This window comes from Equus caballus, chromosome 12 (genome assembly GCF_041296265.1).
Source record: "Equus caballus isolate H_3958 breed thoroughbred chromosome 12, TB-T2T, whole genome shotgun sequence".
Taxonomy (NCBI): Eukaryota; Metazoa; Chordata; class Mammalia; order Perissodactyla; family Equidae; genus Equus; species Equus caballus.
In genome coordinates this window covers 48,680,794-48,699,522 of record NC_091695.1, presented here as the reverse complement: position 1 = coordinate 48,699,522, position 18,729 = coordinate 48,680,794, and the positions used below count along the sequence as shown (strand labels likewise).

Below are 18,729 nucleotides of genomic sequence, written 5' to 3'. Positions count from 1 at the left end.
TGATGCACACCTTAAATGTCTTATGGTTTTATTTGTCAATTATGCCTCAATAAAGCTGAGAAACAAATAGGCTTCTCCTGGGATGACCAGGGTCCGGGGAGGGTGGGCTCCGGGGGGCGGGGGGTGGGTCTGCAGGTTCTGCTGGGAGCTGGTTACAGCACCAGGTTGAAAACACACACACCCACCCTGCCAGAGATGGGACACAGAGGGGCGTCTGGCGGCCAGTCCCAGAGTGGTGTTTCCACGTGGTCGTGACGTGGGTCACGTGGCTGCTGCGTGGCTTGTGTGGTCTCCTGGGGCACGAGGGCCACGTGCCATTATGATGCTGGTGGCCAGCTCTGCTGGGTGCTCGACGCCACCCCAGAAGTGTCCAGTCACCAGCTCTGGCTGGGAAATGGCCCAGGCAGGATTCGGGCTCCTGTGCCAGGCATCCGTCCTGGGAGAGAAGCCTTGTTTCCCCCAGTCATCTGGGTGTGGCCAGGAAGGTGTCCCCTTCTCCCAAGGGTCCTTGGTGCTGACCTGTCCACCTTGGGGAGGCCTGGTTGTGTGAGTGTGTCAGTCAGCTCAGGCAGCTGTCACAAGTATCATGACGGGCAGCTTGAACAACACTGACTTTCTTCCAGTCCTGGAGGGTGGACAGCCGAGATCCAGGTGTGGGCAGGGCTGGTTCCTCCTTGGCATGTAGACACCGTCTCCTCCCTGTGTCCTCACATGGTCGTCCCTCTATGCGTGTCTGTGTCCTGATTGCCTCTTTTATAAGGACCCCGGTCACACTGGATTAGGGCCCACCCTAGTGACCTCATTTTAACTTAATCACCTCTTTAAAGGCCACATCTCCAAATACAGTCACATTCTGAGGTGCTGGAGTTAGGACTTCAGTATATGAATTTGGGGGACACAGTTCGGCCCATCACAGTGGGCAACAAGCGGCCAGACTGACCACGGGCCCCAGCACGGCGAGCAGGCTCATCGGTGGAGTCCCGGACCGTGGTTCTGTTTTTATTTCCCATGAGGACCAAAAGCTTGCAGGGGGTAAGATTTTAATGTGCTCAGAGCCTTTGGTACCCATGAATGTGTGAAAACGTTTTTGGATTCCAGTCCCTGAATCTTGACGGTTTTATATCCGCCTGGGCGCCCTGGCTCAGCCAGCATTTCCACCGCCAGGGCCCAGGATGGTGCCCTACAGGCCCCTGCCCTCTGCCGTTCACATGCACAGAACCACCGGCTCTCTCCCTCGGTCTGAGCTCCCCCTGTGGCCGGAAGTCCAGTCAGGCATCTGTCCAGCACTTGTAGGGCCAGCAAGCCTTTGGCCGTCATGTCCTGCTGCTCACTGGCCACCTGCCCACAGGGCCATCCCTTCTCGGCCCCAGCATCCCAGGCCCGGATCTGCTTCCCCGTCACTCTTGCCTCTACTCCAGTCCAGCAAACACCCCCTCCACAGTGGCCCCTGGAAACCAAAGGTGACCTTTCCCTCAGGCTGGGTGAAGAAAGGGGACACCACACCAGTGGGCGTTGGTTCTGATGCTCACAGACCTTCTGTGCCGACAACTGTGCACGGAGTCCTCAGAGCCTGCCAGGTCTGCCCTCCTGCCCTGCGCTCTAGAATGCAAGCTGGGGGGTCTTCCCCAGGGGTCCCCCCAGACCTGAGGGGTGCCCTCTGTGTGCCATCCTTGCCAGGTGGTGTGGGGCTCGTGGAGCCCTCCACCCCGTACTCAGGAGGTGGGGAGGACTCAGCTGTGCAGAGCAGCTGCTGTTGAGGAGGGGAAGTGATGCCAGGAGTCCCAGACAGGCGCACTGTATGTGGCTTTCATATCTGGAGCCCTGCTGAGAACTCCAAATGCTGCAAAAAAGGGAAAAAAGACCTTTTCCACACAGCTAAACTGGGCCTCTGTCCATCACTCTCGGTGCAGCCAAGTGGGTCCCTTGGGAGCTTCCCCCACTGGGGGCCACCAGCCCTGCTGGGGCGGCCCCCACCAGCTCCTGCTCCCGCCGTCTGCAAGCTGCAGCCCGGGCTGTCGTTCGGTTTTCACACTGCGGTTTAACGAATAACGGGAGGAGGACACAGCAAATGAGTGTCCTCTGCCCTGTTCATTATTTTTAAACTGTGTCTGCTTTCAGTTTATTTTTAAATCTCAAGAGCACAAGGAACATGCTGTTTGTGTCCGCGAGCCTGTTCCCCTCGATGTGGCCTTTCATCACTTCCTGGGCTGGCCCCAGTTGGCCTCCCGGGGCAGGAATAACCCTGGGGGACACATGGCCCTCCAGGACCCACTCCTTTAGACCACAGGGGGCTTTCTCTGCTGGGGGCAGCTCACCCTCCCCTTTAAGGACATTCCTGTGTTCAGTGGAAATCTTTCCAAGATGCATCGCACACACAATGCCTTGCAACCTTAAAGTATAAATGAGAAAGAATTTAATCCTTTTCCTGGTGACTTGGGTCATTGCAACAATTAATTGTAATAATGATTACCCTTTTATTGAAGGCTTTTTAAATGACTTGTCTCCTTTAGTCCTTAAAACAGCCCTGAGCAGTAGGCCCCAGTATCATCCCCGTCTTACAGATGGGAACACTAAGGCTCAGAGAGGGGAAGAAACCTGCCCAGAGTCACCCACCAGCATGTGACAGGGCCGGGGCTGGAACAGCTCGCCAGTGGGCTCCCACCTGATGCTGCTGCTGTGACACCCTGATGCCCTGGAGCGCCACTGCCTTCCCCCCACAGGGCTGTTTGTTGATGTACTAAATGGCCCCAGACTCCTTTTCTTAAACTTCTTGGTGGAGGGGTTGTCAGTTACTTCCTTTTAAAAAAAAAAATAATTTCTGCTTCTAGTCCACTCTTACCTGGAAAAGCATATGATAAGGTTGTTAGAAATGTGTGCAAACCAAGAGCGAGTGGGTGCAGAAGGAGGACCTGAGATCCGTCTGTGGGTCATGAGTGAGAGCGCTGATGGACTTGTGTTATGATGCTGGATTTAACTGCTAGAGGCTTTCTTCTTTCTGTGTTCTTGGCTGAGTTCTGCCTTCTCGTTCAAAGTCCAGTAGGGACCTTCATCTAGCAATAGCCAGTGGGTACCAAGCCCCCGCTGGAACCCAGACCTCCAGGGTACCATACAGGCATCTGCTCTGTTCCAGCTCAGGAGAAGCCGCCAGGTGCCTGGCAGTGACATTTCAGGTGTGGAACCTAGTCTTAGGAATGGTCTGGGTCTTGTCTGCCCAGCCAGCCGGCAGGCAGCTAGTCCAGAGGCCCCTCACGGGTCAGATGGTGGCGCTTCGGATAGAGTGTAAGAAAAAGGAAGCGAAGGACGGGGGAGCTGCAGGTGGACAGACCCAGGGGGGCAGGCAGGACGCCTGCTTCAAGTGGGCAGGACTCCAGCCTGGCCCCCAGGGATGCACCTGGATGGTGAAACCGTGCAGGAGAAGGAAGTGAGGATTGGGCAGGGCAGTTTGCTGGGAGGGTGGGGCAGGGCGGGGGGGTGGGGCAAACCGTGACTGGGACCTGCGTCCGAGGGCTCGGGGCAGCTGGACGGCTGGGGTTTGGACCTGGGTGGTGGTTATAGTGTTTGTTTAGAAAAGCTCATTATGCAGATGTCCGGGTAGTTTTCTAAATTTCCATTTTATTTTCTATAAAAGTTTTTAAAAGAAGCCACTCTGGGCAGAACCCCGAGAAGGCATCAGCCTTGGCCACCAACGGACAGCCTTGGTGGCCACCGAGGCCTGGTCCCTGCCCTCAGTTGAAGGAAGCATGGGGCCCTCCCAGCCAAGACAGGGCCCACATTCTGAGTGGCTTCTGGCTTTTTCGGAATAGCTGCCAGCGCCCGCGGACCCGCTCTGTGGTGTGCTCTGTCCAGCACCGCCTGTCCCGTTATTTTAAAGCATGGTTCTTGACATCCACTCAGTTATTTTTACATAAGTTAATTTGTTTCTAAAAGAAACTTTAAAGGTCACTGTGGTTAAAAAGTCATCCTCACTTGTAATAAAGAGCAGCTAACTCGAAAGATACAGGAACAGAAAACACTGGCTACAGTGTAGCTGCTGGACGCTCTGCCTTGCCAGCTGGTTGTCTCAGCGGTAGCTTTGCGGCCCGGGCGCCCTGCCTCCGCTACCTAGAGAATGGTCGTGATGGAGCCGCGAGAAAGACCCAGTCTCTTCTCCCTTGACGTAATCAGGAGGCTGGAAAGAGAATTTAAGAGAGAGGAATTTTCTCATTGAGACCAATGATGAGTAATGCTGCCCCGTGTCACCCGGTGTCACCCACGTTTCGGGAAGCACAGGTGATATACTCCCTTGGAGTCTGGCTCTAGGGGTAGAGGGGGCTTGCGGGGCCCATTCCAGGGGCTTTGAGAGCCGGCCCATCTCTAGGAGCAGGCGGAGTGGGACAGAGAGCCTGCGCTTGGAGACTGCGAGGTGCCCCCAGTGATGGGGCCGCCCGGGTGCCCAGCAGTGTTGCTGTGTTGTCTGGAGACCCCACCCCAGGGGACAGGCGGTGTCTGCAGAGTTGTGGGCCGTTGTCTGAGGAGCAGCCAGAGTTCTCTGTTGGGTTCATGCTGGGACGGTGAGCTCAGCTGCATGGGGCCGGGAGGGGCGCGTGGGGCTTCACCCTCGGCCCCCTGGCTTCTTGTAGGGGGACAGGGCCAGGGGCTAGTTTGGATGTGCTCCAGACGGGGAACAGGGAAGATGGTCGTAGTTGAGCAAAGCAGCCGGGTCAGCTTTGGTCTGCCCCGTTCTCCCGCCGGCTGTGCAGAGCGCTCACTTTCCTCCTGTCTCAGTCATGCCCAGTGGCAGAGAGTCCTTCAGCCTCGTCCTTGGGGTGAAGGAAGGGAGCACCCACTTCCCTCTGGTTCAGGCCATTCTGGCTTCCAGCTCTGAACCCTGAGTGTTTGTGTCCTGGGGCGGCCGTAACAAAGGACTGCACACAGGGCCGCTTCAAACAACAGAAACTTATTCCCTCCCAGTTCTGGATGCCAGAAGTCCAAAATCGAGGGGTTGCAGGGCCGTGCTCCCTCTGGAAGCTCCAGGGGTGAGTCCTTCCTGTCTCCTCCAGCTTCTGGGGCTCCAGGTGTTCCTGGGCTTGTGGCCGCATCACTCCAGTCTCTGCCTCGGTCATCACATGGCCTGCTCTCTGAGTCTCTTTCTTTTCCCATAAGGACAGTCATGGGATCAGGGCCCACCCTCCTCCACCGTGACCTCCTCTTCACCTGACCCAGCATCCACAGCACCTTCTTTCCAAATAGGTTCGCAGTCACAGGCCCTGGGAGTTGGGACTTGGTTATATCTTTGGCGGCCACCATTCAACCCCCTGGACCCAGGGGGGAGTCACCCCGGTGGGCGTTGGCTGGAAGCTTGCTGTGGCTCCTGGAGAGGAGATGGTTAAGGGCCGGGCTCTGGCTGACTGGCGTGGTGGAAAGGAGAGGGAGTGGCATTCTGGGAAGATGAGGGTGACATCACAGACCCACTTTGTCTTCCCAGCAACACTGGGCTTGAGGCAGGTAGGGGGGCTGCCTCATTTTATAGATGAGATTGTTTAGGTCTCCAGAGAAGCAAGGAGCCACCTGCGTGCCCAGGCAGTCGGGGCCCAGCTGGGAATGGACCCCGGGTGTGACCGCTGGGGAGACTCCTCCCACAGGCAGGCATGCGTCCTGACTCCCCCCAGACTGGCATTGCTGCAGGGAGCTTTCGTGGCACAAACACCCGCTGGGCACAGGCCCCTGGCCCCGGAGCCCAGGGGGCGGGAGACCATGGTCCTCGGCCTCCTGGCTGCTGACCTGCCCCTGGGACATGAGCCCCTCACGGCCCATGGCTCCCTGAGTCCTGCCAAAGCGACCAGCCAGGCCTGGGCTCATTGGACGTGACCCACCAGGTTGTCCGCCCTCGTGCCTCCTGGCAAGGCTCTCAGTGCCCCCAGGCCCTGAGGAGAGAAGCTGGGGACCACAGCTGTGATTGCATCACATGTGTTTACCTGGGAACCAAAAATCATTCTTTAGAGAGCCATCTAAAAGATAAAAAAGAAAAAAGGGCCTCTCCTTGCCCGAGGCCTCAGGCCTCGGGCTCCTACTCACTGCCTCTCTGCGTTGGGCCGGGCACACCCCTCCCCAGTCCTGCCGCCCCCGGCTTCCCGGACCCCGGGCGCTGACAGTGCCCTCTCAGGAGGCCAGGGTGACACTAACGGGAGAACGGCTGCTGATTGGGTTCAGATCTGCTGCGTGTATGTGTCCATGTGTGTCTGTGTGCATGTGTACACGTGTGTGTGTACATGCGTGTCTTCGTGGCGTGGGTCTGGGGAAGGGTGGTGAGGGCTCAGTGTGGAAAAGCGAGTGCAGGACCTCACACAGGCGTGTGCCAGCCCTCAGCACTCAGAGCAAGCACACTCTGCAGTGCCCAGTGGCCAGTGTGCCCCAAGCTGCCTGGCGCCTGGCCAGGACAGTGACCGCCATTGACACATCAGTGAGAGGTGGGTGGCTTTGACGATCAAAGAGGCAGAAAGGGAGGAGAGGCTGCCCTTGCCTTGCGAGGACACTGCTGTTCACCAAGCAGGGGCTGAGGGGCTCAGGCACCTGGCTCCTCGTCTTGTTCACTGGGCTGCCTCCCAGGAGGTTGCAGAGCCTGGGTGAGGCCGCGGTGCGCACCTGGCAGAAGTGGGTCCAGGTGCCTCCCGCCGTTGGACCTTGAGCCATCCCCATGGTCTGCAAGGGCACCAAGGTTGGGGACTGGCCGTGCTGCAGCCTGACGGGTGGGGAGAACCGAGGAGCAGCGTTCTGGGGTGATGGTGGTGGTGATGGTGGTGGGGGAGGATGATGAGGGGCAGCCACAGTTGCAGGGCCTGCTGGAAGCCTCACCTGGCCAAGCTCACCATCGCAGCCCCTCTCCAGCCCGCCCAGTAGGGTGGGACGCTTGGAAGAGGTGGTCTCCGAGGGGGTGGGCACCCAGCCTTGCCTGGCAGCCGAGGGCAGCACTGGGGGCCCTGGCTCCTGCCCTCTGCCACCTGCCTGGCCTCGGGGTCTCTGGGGGGCTGTTGTTGACCTGCAGGGGTGCTGCTGTGATCACATACGCCCTGGAAAGCCAGGGAGCTGTGTCACAGAGCCAGAGCTCCTGACCTACTGCTCACCGGCAGGTGCCTCTGCGGTGGGCCGGGCAGGAGCCGGGCTGGGCAGATCACCAGAGGCTGGGCCCCTTGGCAATGGCCCCACGGCCCCTCTTCCTGCTTATTTTCCCAGCTGACCTGGTATCTTTGACCTTCCCCTGCTTGTGAAGGGCACCCTGGCCTCTCCTGTCGGAAGCCTCTGATCGAGCCTGCACCTTCCCCCGCTCACAGGCGCCTCCTTTGTTCTCCATCTTCTAGACTCTGAGCCCTGTTTGGGGAGATGGACCTCTGATGTGAAACTTCTCCCGTTGCTTTAAGGCTTTTATGAACGCTCCCTTTACCTCCAGGAGAAAGCTGTAAGCCTCTCCTTTTTCACTCTGTATCATGGAAAATGTCAAATATACAAGAGAGGACGGTGGACTGTTTGCGGCCCCTTGATGACCTGCTGTCATCAAAGCCAGCCCCCCACGTGGCTGCGTCTCATCTGCCCGAACAGTGGCTTAAAATAGACCCCTGTGCTCGTCTCCGGGTCCCCACCCCTGACCTTTCCTCCTTTTGTCACTGGCCCTCATACCTGCCTGCAGGGAGCCATCCGGAGGGGCACCACCAGTAGAGCATGTGTCACAGGAGGGGCGGGGGCTCCCCAGGGTTCCTCCAGGTCTGTGCAGGGTCCCTAGGACAGGGTCCCGTGACTGTTCTCACACAGGGACCCTCATGCCAGCGTTGGAGGGCAGAAGGCCATGGGGAAGCTCCTGGAAGGTCACATGGACACCCTTCATGACCTTGACCTCCCAGTGAGGTCAATCCCACCCTCCCGAAAGATGCCCAGGAGACACTCCAGGCGCTGTATTACCCCTGCCTGGCAGAGACCAGGGTGGGCCTCTGGGGCGTGGGTCCCCAGCCTCTGCCTCCACCAGCGCCCCCCGGTATCCCCACTGTCTGTTCTGGGCCCCTCGGGGCTGCCCGAGGAGCGGCTCTAAAGGTGAAAAAGAGGTCACTTATGCAGTCAGCCCAGTCTGGTCCCTGAGCTCCTCATGTATACACATCCCAGTTGGTGGGACTCCTGGGAAGCATTCATTGGCGCCTACTGCTTGCTGACTGCTGGCTGGGCATGGGGGCCCAGGCAGGCCGGACCCCAGGCCTCTCTGCACTCCTCCAGCACCCTCAGGCCACCTGCCTCTTGCAAGATGGTCTTCTCCCAAGTCGCCAGGCCCCCCAAAAGCTCCCTTCATCCCCCTGGGAGCAGAACATCTCTCACGTCTTACTCATTTTCAGCCTGCCCATGGCTGTGCTGGGTGCCTTTTCCGACAGTGATAGCGACACACTGGCTGTGGAGACCCAGACGAGACCGAGAAGGCCCTCGTCACACATGCTCACCTACGCACACGCAGATGCTGCTATTTTCCCCAGCGAGGCCCTGTGAGCGTGCCGTGTTGCAGCCTGCTCTTGTAGCCTGCTCTGAGCTCCCTTCTGTTATAAACAGAGATCTCTGTCACCCTCTGCATGGCCACGACTAGCGTTCCCCCCCGCCCTGCAGCTCCCGTATTTACCTCCCTCCTACCTGTCGATGGGTGTCTTCATTCCTATAAATAGCTCCGTGTGGTGCATCCTCCCCCACATCTCTGCACAGATGTCGATTGCACAGGATTTTATTCCCCAATAGTAAATTCCCGGGAGTCGGATCATTGGCTTAAAGGGCGCATGCAGTCGACGTTTTGACTCATTCGCAAGCTGCCTTCCCTTCCCCCCTCCCTCTGTCCGCGGGGCCTGCTTCTCAGCCGTGCCAGCGCAGGGCTCTGTGCCAACGGGATGTCCGCCGGGCTGACCCACAGGGTACAAGAGGGGAGCCCAAAAGCAGAGAGCTCCCCACCAAACCACAGGCCGTCGTTCTGTCTGTCACCCTGGGCCAGCTGAGGTCTGGTCGGCCCTGCCCAGGCAGCTTAGCCCACTCCCGTCACCTGGGAGCCCCGCTGGGTGCCATGACCTCCTCCAGCTACAACATAAAGTGCGTGCCTGATGGACCACCAACCGTTCCAGAAGGTGGACAGGCCTGGGTTCCAGTTCAGACTTGGTCGGCCTCGTGCCCACTCTGTGCCGCAGCCTTGGTCTCCTCATCTGTAAAATGCACACTTTGCTCTAAATGATGCTCAGTTTTTGCTGGTTCGGGGTCTGAGGGCTCAAGTCTGTGATATCCCCTCCGTAAGTCGGCGCCCGATCACAGACCCCTGTCCCTGTCCCTCTCGGACGTGGCCCTTCCCAGCCTCGGGGTCCTGAGCCAGCGCCAGGCTGGAGTGAGATCGGACCCTCCCAGCCCCGCAGAAGCCGAGGCTGGGCCTGGCATGCAGGGGGTGGTGCTGGCCCGCCGGGAGGTTCCATGTAGGGGTGATGCCAAGCTGAGCACTGGGACGACTGCTGCCAGGTCTGGTGGGGTGGGGGCCGCCTGTTAGGACCCAACCTCAAGGTGGGTGTCATAAAGCCAGTCCTGACCCAGGGGGACACGTTGGACCCAGGTCCAGCCCCCAGGAGCTCACTGCCCTCCCGTCGCTCTCAGTCTCATTTTTAGCTGTCACCTGCTGTCACCTGCTGCTCCCGAGGGGCCAGTGGTGCTTCCTGCCTCGGGACTTGTCATTTCATGGTGCAACCAGAGTGTCAGGGAACAGACTCAAAACCGATGGTTCCTGTTGACGGTGTGCTTCAGAGCTTTGATCCTTTTTGTGGCTGAATAATATTCCATTGTGCGGACAGACCACAGCCGGCTTCCCCATCCATCGGCCCCCCTTTCGGCTGTTGTGGACATGCGTGCGTGTTGCTGTGTGGGCTCCCGGGGGCCCCTTGAGGCCCGGCCCCCCTGCCCCTGTTCTCCAGCTGCCCAGGCACAACCAGACTTAGTGGCAGCCTCTCGCGGTCTCCACTCTCCCCACCGGCACAGTCAGAGCCGAGCGCTGCAGGGCCCCATTGCAGACGTCCTGGGCGGCTTGTCTGGGTCCTTTCCACCCCATGCCCCCCAGGCTCATGCTCCCTGTGTGTGAAGTGGGCAGATGGTCAGTGCCCTTCCCACCTGCAGGGCTGCTGTGGGGCTCTCGGGTGTCCCTGGGGGAGGGAAAGTCCTCTCGCTCTTCCAGCCCGCCTCCTGCCAGGCCCTGGGGAAACTGAGGCAGGCAGAGACAAGTCCCCGCTCGGCAGACCTTATGATGGGGGCTTGGGGAGGAGACATGAGAGGAGAAATCGTGTCGATGGATGTGCATTCCGACCTCTCCTCACGGGAGGGGCTGGGTCCAGGTCTGACGTCTGCGAGAAGGTAGAGAAAGCTTTCCGGAAGGAGGTGGTCAGCGGCACCACAAGGGCCCAGTGCATGTCGTGCAGACGATTCTGGTTATTGCAGACCCCCGGTTGGTGGCGGAGGGTGACTGCAGAGCACAGACCTACAGGTGCCGTCCAGGAGAGAGGTGAAGAAGTCCCGTGGTGCCCCTCCCGGCCCCCCAGAGGGTTTGGGTTGCGGGTATCGGGTGCCAACAAGGAGAGGCCAGCCACAATGTCATGAGGCTGACCACCACCTCTCCTCTCCCTCATCAGTCGAAGCTACCTCCCCCAAGAAGCCTTCTGGGAATGCCCAGCCCCAGGAATGCCTCTCCTTTCCCTCTGCCAGGGTTTTTGTCTTGTCCTGGGGAAGCTGAGTACCAAGGGGGTGCTCAGGCTGTGGGGCTCAGGCTGGGGCAGGGACAGGGTGGGTGAGAGAACAGCTGGAGCCCAAGGGAGGGCAGGTGGGGCTCTGGACAGCCGGCCCTAGGCCCCAGGCAACCGGACCAGGCTCCCGTTCTCCAGATGTGTGCCGAGTCCCTCTGTGGGGACCGTGATGGGGCTGGCCCTGGGGTCCTGGGCTCCAGAGCAGGGGGAAGCCCTCAGCGTGGCCTCCGTGTCTCATGCATCAGGCTGTTATCATGCTGACACTCGCTCACCAGGAAGCTGGGCGCCCTCGTGTGGGGTTTGTTCAGGCCGGGGCCGTGGGCTCCAGGCCACATCAGTGGGCTGGAGGGTCCAGTGAGCCTAGGGGGCTAGTGGCAGGGCCTGAGGGCCTGCAGACTGGTTACCACATCCTTGAAACGTCACCTACCTGGACTGTCCCCTTGATGGCAGGACGTGGAGAGACACTTGGCCCGGTGCCAACCTGGTCCCGTCCAACTGGCAGGACCACTTTCTCTGCCAGACACTGACAGAACCAGTTTCCCCATAAACCACCAGGGAGGAGCAGGGGGAGGCCGTACCTGCGGGCTGCCCACAGCCTGACATGGGGTCCCTGGGGGCTGCCACAGCTGGTTATCCCAGAAGGACCCAGAAGAGAGGGCTCCCACTTGCACCCAGCAGCTTCCCTCCCAGCTGGTCAGTGGGTGAGTACGGCCTCCTGCTGGAGGCTGAGGGGAGGGGGGCCTGGAGCCATTCGAGACTCCAGGAATGGAAACCTGCAGGTTTGGGCTGCTGGAGAAACAGCACACAGTAGGTGTTCAATGGACCAGGCTGCAAGAGTCAGCCATAGCTGGTTCTCACAGCCCCGTGCTGACCCACTGTGTGCAGGACCTGAGGGTGGTTCGTCCACCCAGATGGGTCCTCAGACATGGGGGCACCGGGGGCTCAGCACTGCCTTCCCCAGGACAGCTGGTGGTCAGGGGACCAGCGCTAACCAGCCATGTGACCCTGGGCGAGTCACTCACTCGGGGACTCAGTTAGTGCATCTGTAGAATGGAGAGAAGGCAGGAAAACGGAGCACTTAAACGCTTGGGGTCTGCTTTGCTTCCAAGACTTAGGATCCTCCATGCCCTGGACAGGGTGGGAGGCAGATGGAGCGGGGCGTGCCTGCCGCCCACCTGCCGGCTCAGTCAGCGTTGGGGGCTGGGGGGCCGTGGTGCAGGGTGGGGTGGTGCGCACACGGGTGCAGTGCTGAGCAGGGTGGGGATTGGGACCCAGAGAGCAAGGAGGGAGTTGCCAGTTTGTCCAAGGATCCCCCCTTGACATCAGTGAAGCCGGGCCCCCTCCTGTCCCCTCTGTGCAGCTCATATGATGAAACCCCCTAAACCCGTGTCCTGAGGACCTGGGTGAGCCTTCCACCTCCATGTTGGGTAAGAAAGAGCTCGAACCCTTCTGGAAGGTCTGGGCTGGACCGCGTGCTGGGTGGGAGGGTGTCTCCCCCAGTGCAGGTCCGCATGGGGGAAGCGGGTGCCCGTCCGTTCCCAGGAAAGCAAGACGCAGGGGCTTTCCCCGCTCCCGCACGTCGGTCGAGAGAAGCGTCTGTCGTCACCAGGAGCAGGCAGGACTCGGGGTGGCCTTCTGCCACTTACCAAGTCCCCGTAGGCTCCTGCTGAGCCGGGCAGACTCAGCCAGGCCTCAAGGGGCCGAGAGGCACATGGGTCACGAGGGCTCTGTTTCCGTCCAGTGTCGGGGGACAGAGCGGCCGGGCGGCCGTCCAGGGCTGGAGGGGCCCAGCCCCATCGGAAGCCCTGTTCCCTGCAGGGGAGGGATCGGGGTGGGTAGGAGAGGAGGCCTCACCCCCACTGGGGGGGCGAGACCAGGGAGCAGTTTTGTGGCGAATTGTCTGTTAAGTGGGGGCCTTGGATGCATTTTCTGTTGTGTGTTTTACATCGTTGGTTCTTGGTGTAAATTCAGTTATTTTGGCCCAGACATGTGATCGTTCTTCTCTCTACCTCAGCCCTCCTGGGGTCAGAGTGTAGACGCCAAAATAAAGGCTCACTGGGAAGGGGGCGGCCGCAGGCCAGGCCACATGTGGGAGGGAAGGGAGCAGAGACCCGACGCCCAGCTTCCCACATCGTGGAGGTAAATCCCCCTGGATGCACCCCCAGGCTGGATCTGGGACCACCCAGAGCATGATGCCCACATCCTGCAGCTGATGCGCCAGCTGAGCGAGGGCCCCACGTGTGCGGCTGACTTTCGAGCTTCTCATCTGTGGCCCCCGCGGACGGTGTTTGCAGTCACTCCGGTCGTCCCGGCTCTGTCACCTCTCAGCCTCGTCCTGCCGGAGGGTGTTGGTTTCAGTGGGTGCCTCCCCAGGAAAGAGGAGTCTGCCGTCTCCTCCCGCCGCAGTGCCCCGGCACTCCTGACGCATCAGGCCTGTCTCCTCAGGGCCGAGTGCCACAGACGGTCACAGTCCACGCTGATCCGCGAGCTGGTCACGGCCGCTGTTCGAACCCTTTAGGAGCCTTTTCTCCCTCAGTCTCTGCAATAACCCTACGAGTGGGAACTACCGTTAGCCTGTTACAGATGAGGAAATCGAGGCACAGAGAAGTTGGGTGGCCAGTCTCCCCTAGGGCCTCCCACTTGTGACCTTTGTGCTCTCATCGAGGTCCCCTGAGCCGTTGCCAATGACTGTAGCCAGAAGAGAGAATAGCAGGATGTGCAGGTGTGTTGGTCAGGGTTCTCCTGTGTTTGTGTGTGTGTGTGTGTGTGTGTATGTGTATGTGTGTATATGTGTGTATGTGTGTATTGTGTATGTGTGTGTATATGTGTGTGTTGTGTGTCTGTGTCTGTGTATGTATGTGTGTGTATGTGTGTATTGTGTGTATGTGTGTATTGTGTGTATGTGTGTGTATTATATGTGTCTGTGTATGTGTGTGTATTGTGTGTATGTGTGTATGTGTGTGTATTATATGTCTGTGTATGTGTGTGTGTGTGTCTGTGTGTGTGTATTGTGTATGTGTGTGTATTGTGTGTGTGTATTGTGTGTATGTGTGTGTATTGTGTGTGTATGTGTGTGTGTGTGTGTGTGTGTGGAGAGAGCTTTACTATAAGGAATTGCCTCACATGGTTATGGAGGCTGAGAAGTCTGATGACCTCCCATTGGGGCAGCTGATGGTGTAGTTCAAGTCCAAACACCGGCAGGCTCAAGACTCAGGAGGACAGATGTCTCAGTTTGGGTCCAAAGGCAGGAGGAAAGCCGATGTCCCAGTTCAGAAGCTGTCAGGCAGGAGGGAATTCCTCTTATTGCAGGAGGGTCAGCCTTTTCCTCTATCCATGTCTTCAACTGATTGGACAAGGCCCACCCACACCACAGAGAGTAGTCTGCTTGACTCAGTTCACCAATCAGATGCTAATCTCATCCAGAAACACCCTCACACACACGCCCATAATCATGTTTGACCAAATGTCTGGGCCCCTCATGGCCCAGTCAGGTTGACACAAAATTAGCCATCATACCAGGTGAAGCTCACAGGCCCTGAAGCTGGGCAGCCTGGGTGTGAATCCCACCACCCCCACTCAGCAGCTGTGTTACCTTGGGCGGGTTTCTTCCCTTCTCTGTGCCTCGGTGCCCTCCTCCGTCCCTCTAGGATAATGACAGCACTTCCTGTGCAGGGGGTGAGGGTGGAGAGTGGGAATGGAAGCAGAGCCCCTGAAACAGCCTGGGACGGAAACTCTGAGGGGTGACTTTGCTGTTTTCGTTGTCTGCGTCATTTTACTCCTTGTATGCAGGCCTCTCTGTACAGGCGACGGGCTGACCCCCTCAAGTCAGTGCCCCCAGCGTCCCACGTGCTGGGCTTAGTGTCTTCTGGCCTTGGTGACCCTTGACCCTTGGCAGGTGGAGTTGGGGAAGGATTGGTGGCTCTGGGGTGTCTGTCTCCAGCGGCCTCTGGTCCCCAGGGCCCTCTGGCGGGGGCTGGGCTCTGTGGCACCCACACTCCGTGGACCAGCCAGGATTGGACGGTGGACGGGCAGGGGGTGGGCCTGTCCCCTCACCTTGGGCCCTAGGCGCTGGGGCAACCTGGCCTTGCTGTCCCCTCAGCTCTGGACATGAGAAACTGCCCGGGGCTCCCCCAGATCCTGGGGGGGCCTGAGGTTGAAGGGGTGGGCAGTGGATACCTTCATGAGACCGCCTTGGTCTCAGAAACAAGGACCCACAGCCAGTCGTGCTCAGGCAGGGCCACGTTCGTGGGAGAAGGGACCCGGGGCGCCCCAGCCAGGAGGCCCTCAGTCACTGGCTTGATGCCGCAGTTGGGGGTCAGCGAGAACATTGGCCCCCCCAGGTCTAGGCTCCCCTGGGTCTTGGGTGCCCCTCTTTCTTTTTAGGGAGGACCCTGCAGCCAGGCCCGGGGCTCTGGAGGCCCCACACACCCTGGAGCACAGGACTAGAGGCTGTTAAGAGTGGGTCCTGTGAGACCAGGGCCTCATCTCCCCAGCGTGGGCCAGGGCACGCCCCCCACGCAGCACCAAGCAGCCTGGGCCAGATGGGAGGGCACTTCAGATGACCTGCGACAGAGCCCCGGCGGTGGTGTGTGAGCGAGCGCACCTTTGCTCGGAGAGAGGGGTGGCTTGTCCTGGACGCAGAACCTGAGGGAGGGAGGAGGCCGAGGCTGCGTGGGCTGAGCTCCTGGCTGTCCGTGAGGGGTTCTGTGCGGGTTTCACGGCCCTCCTGCCAAGCCGTGCCTCAGTGTCCCTGGCCGGCAAACGGGGCAGGCCCCTCCCTGCAGGACCCACAGTGGGGCCGGCTGCGGTGTGGCCGTGGCCTGGATTCCCTGGGGTTGCCGTACCCGGCTCAGCTGGGACCTCGCCAGGGGGGTGGGCGGGGTGGGCATGATACAAAGAGGAGACACAGGGAGCCTTCGCTGCAGCCACACCCACGGATCCCACCACCGAGACCCCTGGGGAGACCTAAGCCCTTGGGGGCCCAGGGGTGTCCCCACCCGAGTTGTGGGAGTGCCACGTCACTGAGTCTCCTCAGGAGCTTCTGGGTGCTTTGAGGAGCGCCCCCAGTTCGTGGTCTGCCACTTTCAGCCGATGGTCCTCAGAAAGCCTCAAGGAGGAGGGCACTTGCTGCCTTTCCCGGGCTGTGGGCACGCGCCTCCACTTCCTCAGATGGCCGTGGTCTCAGGCCCCACCATGAGCCCCGCCTTGCCTGGAGCTCACCCCATCAGTCACCTGAGGGACTCAGCGGAGAGCTCAGCTGTGCATGCCCCTGCTGGGTGGCACTGCTCTCAAGTGGCACCACTCCCAGGTGGCACCACCCTGACCCTTTGCAGAGAGCATTCCTGTGGTTTGCCTCTTCCTGAGATGTGTGGAGAGGAACCCAGCAGTCTGACCAGAGAGGGCCCATCATCCCCTTCTTCCTTCTGAGGGTTCAACCTCTGTTGATACAGCCCAACATGATGGCTGCTGTTCAGGGAACCTGGGCTAGGTTCTCCTCTACAGAGGGAGATCCTGGGAAGAGATGCTGTGAGGTGGATCCCGCCTGTGCCCACTCTCTCACTGAACAGCTGAGGGCTGATGTGCCCCTCCCAAGATCCCCAGCAGGCTTTGGCCCCAGCCCCTGGCTCCACCCATCCAGTGGCGACCCTCCTGGCCTTGGTTCCCTCTGTTTGCTGGCCAACTGCCGTGTGCTCCTCTGGGGCTGGTGGCCTTACTTACCTGGTTTTTCAGGCCCACTCAGTGCCAGCCTTGGGGCCACTGCCTGATGCCCACCCCAGAGTCAGCTGAGGGGGAGCAGCTGCAGAAGGTCACATCAGGGGGTGGGGGGTGGGCAGTGGGAGAGACTGAAGCTGGAGGGGTCTGGAGGAGATCAGGCTTGCTTGAGCGCTGAGTCTCCCCCTCGGGGTCAGCAGTGTCCTGCCACCCCACCGCCCCTCCCTGCCTCCTGGAGCCACAGGGTCGCAGCCCTGCTGGGAGGGAACCAGACAGATGTAAGCTGAGGCCCCAGCCGCCCTGGCCCGCTGGCCCCCCTAGTTTTCTTGTCAGAGTTTCCCACCCACACTTGAGGTTCCAGGCAGCCCTGTAATAAGGGACGACACGACTGTGGGCTCTGGACGGCGGTGCACCCAGCTTTGGCCGAGTGCCCCCATGGCCGCCGCCTGACTGCTTGTCGGTCAGCCCCACCACCAGGCAGGCACAGCCTATGGCGCCGTCTGCCCGTGGGGGAGAGCCCCCAGGCGTGTGGAGGACTTCGGGACAGAGGCCAGCCCCACAGCGCAGGTGGCAAGCATCTCGTCTAGAAGTGGAGGTGGGGTCACTCTGGGGCCCATCTGCCTCCCTGTTGCAGATGTGGACACTGAGGCCCGGTGCTGGCCCTAGAGTGGGGCAGGGACCACGTCTCCTGCTGGCCCAGGTACCCCTTCTCCCCGTCGTCCTCTGCCCTAGCTCCTGCCTGGTGGCACTCCCCCGACAGCACCACCACCAGGCAGCAATTTGCAGCTGAAAATCAGAGTTTCCCTTCAGTTGGGCCTGCAGGCAGGGCCTGGGTGGGACGTGGTGGCATCAGGCCCGCAGTGGGACCACAGGGATCTGCTGTGTCCTAGAGCCGGCCAGGGAGTGTCTGCTGTGGGAAGCGCTCGGTGGGCGGCACCCAGGCCAGCCAACCATGGCCCTGAGCGCGGTTGGCTCCATGTCAGTCAGGAGGCCAGGGGGTGGGTGCCAGGGCGGGCCCTAACCCACAGCCACATGACCCAGCTGAGTCACCGAGGCGTGGCCTACGCCCTCCTCTGAGCAGGGCAAGCCACTTCCTGCCTGTCTCCTCAGGGCTCAGACACCCTGTGGCCGTGGCCGAGCCTGGGAAATATCTCGCTGGGGGAGGCCTGGCTCCCCTCGGAGCCGGGCCCCTGCCTTCCTTTCTGTCCCTGCCCTCAGCCATCTCCCAAGTGCAGGGGGGCAGGGGCTTGAAGCTGCATCGCAGAACCAGGTGTGCCTCGAGCCGCGCGACGGTGGCTGGTCATTTCCCCTCTTGGGGCCTTGGTGTCCGCATCTTTGAAAGGGGGTGTGAGATCTGCTTCCCTCACCCCTCGGGCATCACGAGAACCCCATCAGGTGGGAGGGACCGTGCGAAGGGCCTGGGGCTCCTGTAGGAGGAGCCTCAGCCCCAAAGCCCCTCAGGGCCTGAACCCCTGGACACGCCGGGGACACTCCCACAGGCCCATATGCACACCAGGTGCTCTGAAGAGGCCACTGCTACCATGGGGGCTGTTTGCACTCCCCAGTTTGAGCCCCAGGCAGTTGGTCCAGCCTGGCACCAGCAGCCTGGCACATTTCTGGACCCTCATGCTGGTGTTTGCTATTGGAGAGGGCAGCTGTTTCTGGGGCAGGGCACAGAGTGGCTCAGAAGGCCTGGGTGGTTTCCTCTGCACGGGATCTTCATGATCTCTGGCCCTGGGACCTTGGCATGTATGTGGTGTTGACATGGAGGCTGCTGTCCTTTAACTGATGGCTGCTGGTGGCTGCTATCTTTAACTGATGGCTGCTGTCCTTCCCTGGGGCCTTCTGACTTCTCCGTCAGGTATGCTGATGGAGAGCCAAGCAAGTGGGCTGATGTTGCTTCATCCCTCAGCTTATCTGTGGTTTCAGAGCATTTTTTCCTCAAAGCCTTCTAGAACCTGTTTGTTTCTGGCAGAAATATGAGTGCAGGCAGGTTTGCTGATGGCCAGACAGCAACTGCCTGCTTCTCCTGCTCCCACCAATTAATAGAGAGCCCTGGCTCATCTCCCCAGCCTGACCCTCCTCCCCTCAGCACAGCCGGGCTGGCCCCGTCCCACTGGGCCACTGGCAAGAAAGCTGACCAGGCATGATGGGCACAGGGTGGGCTCACACTTTGCTCGCTGTCTTGGCCTTTACAGGCCCCTCCCCGAGCCCATCTGGGCCTGGGACTCTGCCACCCCCACTCAGAGCAAACTCC

The 18,729-nt window shown here is 60.2% G+C and overlaps 1 protein-coding gene and 1 long non-coding RNA gene across 4 annotated transcripts in view; one reads left to right on the top strand and one right to left on the bottom strand.

Annotated features, from left to right (window-relative positions):
• The window catches only part of OSBPL5 (oxysterol binding protein like 5), a 76,814-nt gene that overhangs the window by 12,884 nt on the left and 45,201 nt on the right, over positions 1-18,729 (top strand). The window contains exon 1 of one of the 3 annotated variants that reach the window (XM_023654727.2): positions 11,301-11,461. The exons of the other annotated variants lie outside the window; for them this stretch is intronic. The gene's annotated coding sequence lies outside the window, so the exon portion shown is untranslated. Of the gene's footprint in view, positions 1-11,300; positions 11,462-18,729 lie in introns of those variants that run through there. 3 annotated transcript variants of the gene reach the window in all.
• Positions 3,593-8,832, bottom strand: LOC111776010 (uncharacterized). Its single transcript, XR_011424165.1, has 2 exons — positions 8,638-8,832; positions 3,593-4,168 (listed from the first exon to the last, which is right to left on the bottom strand). It is a non-coding gene; the product is annotated as an uncharacterized lncRNA (long non-coding RNA).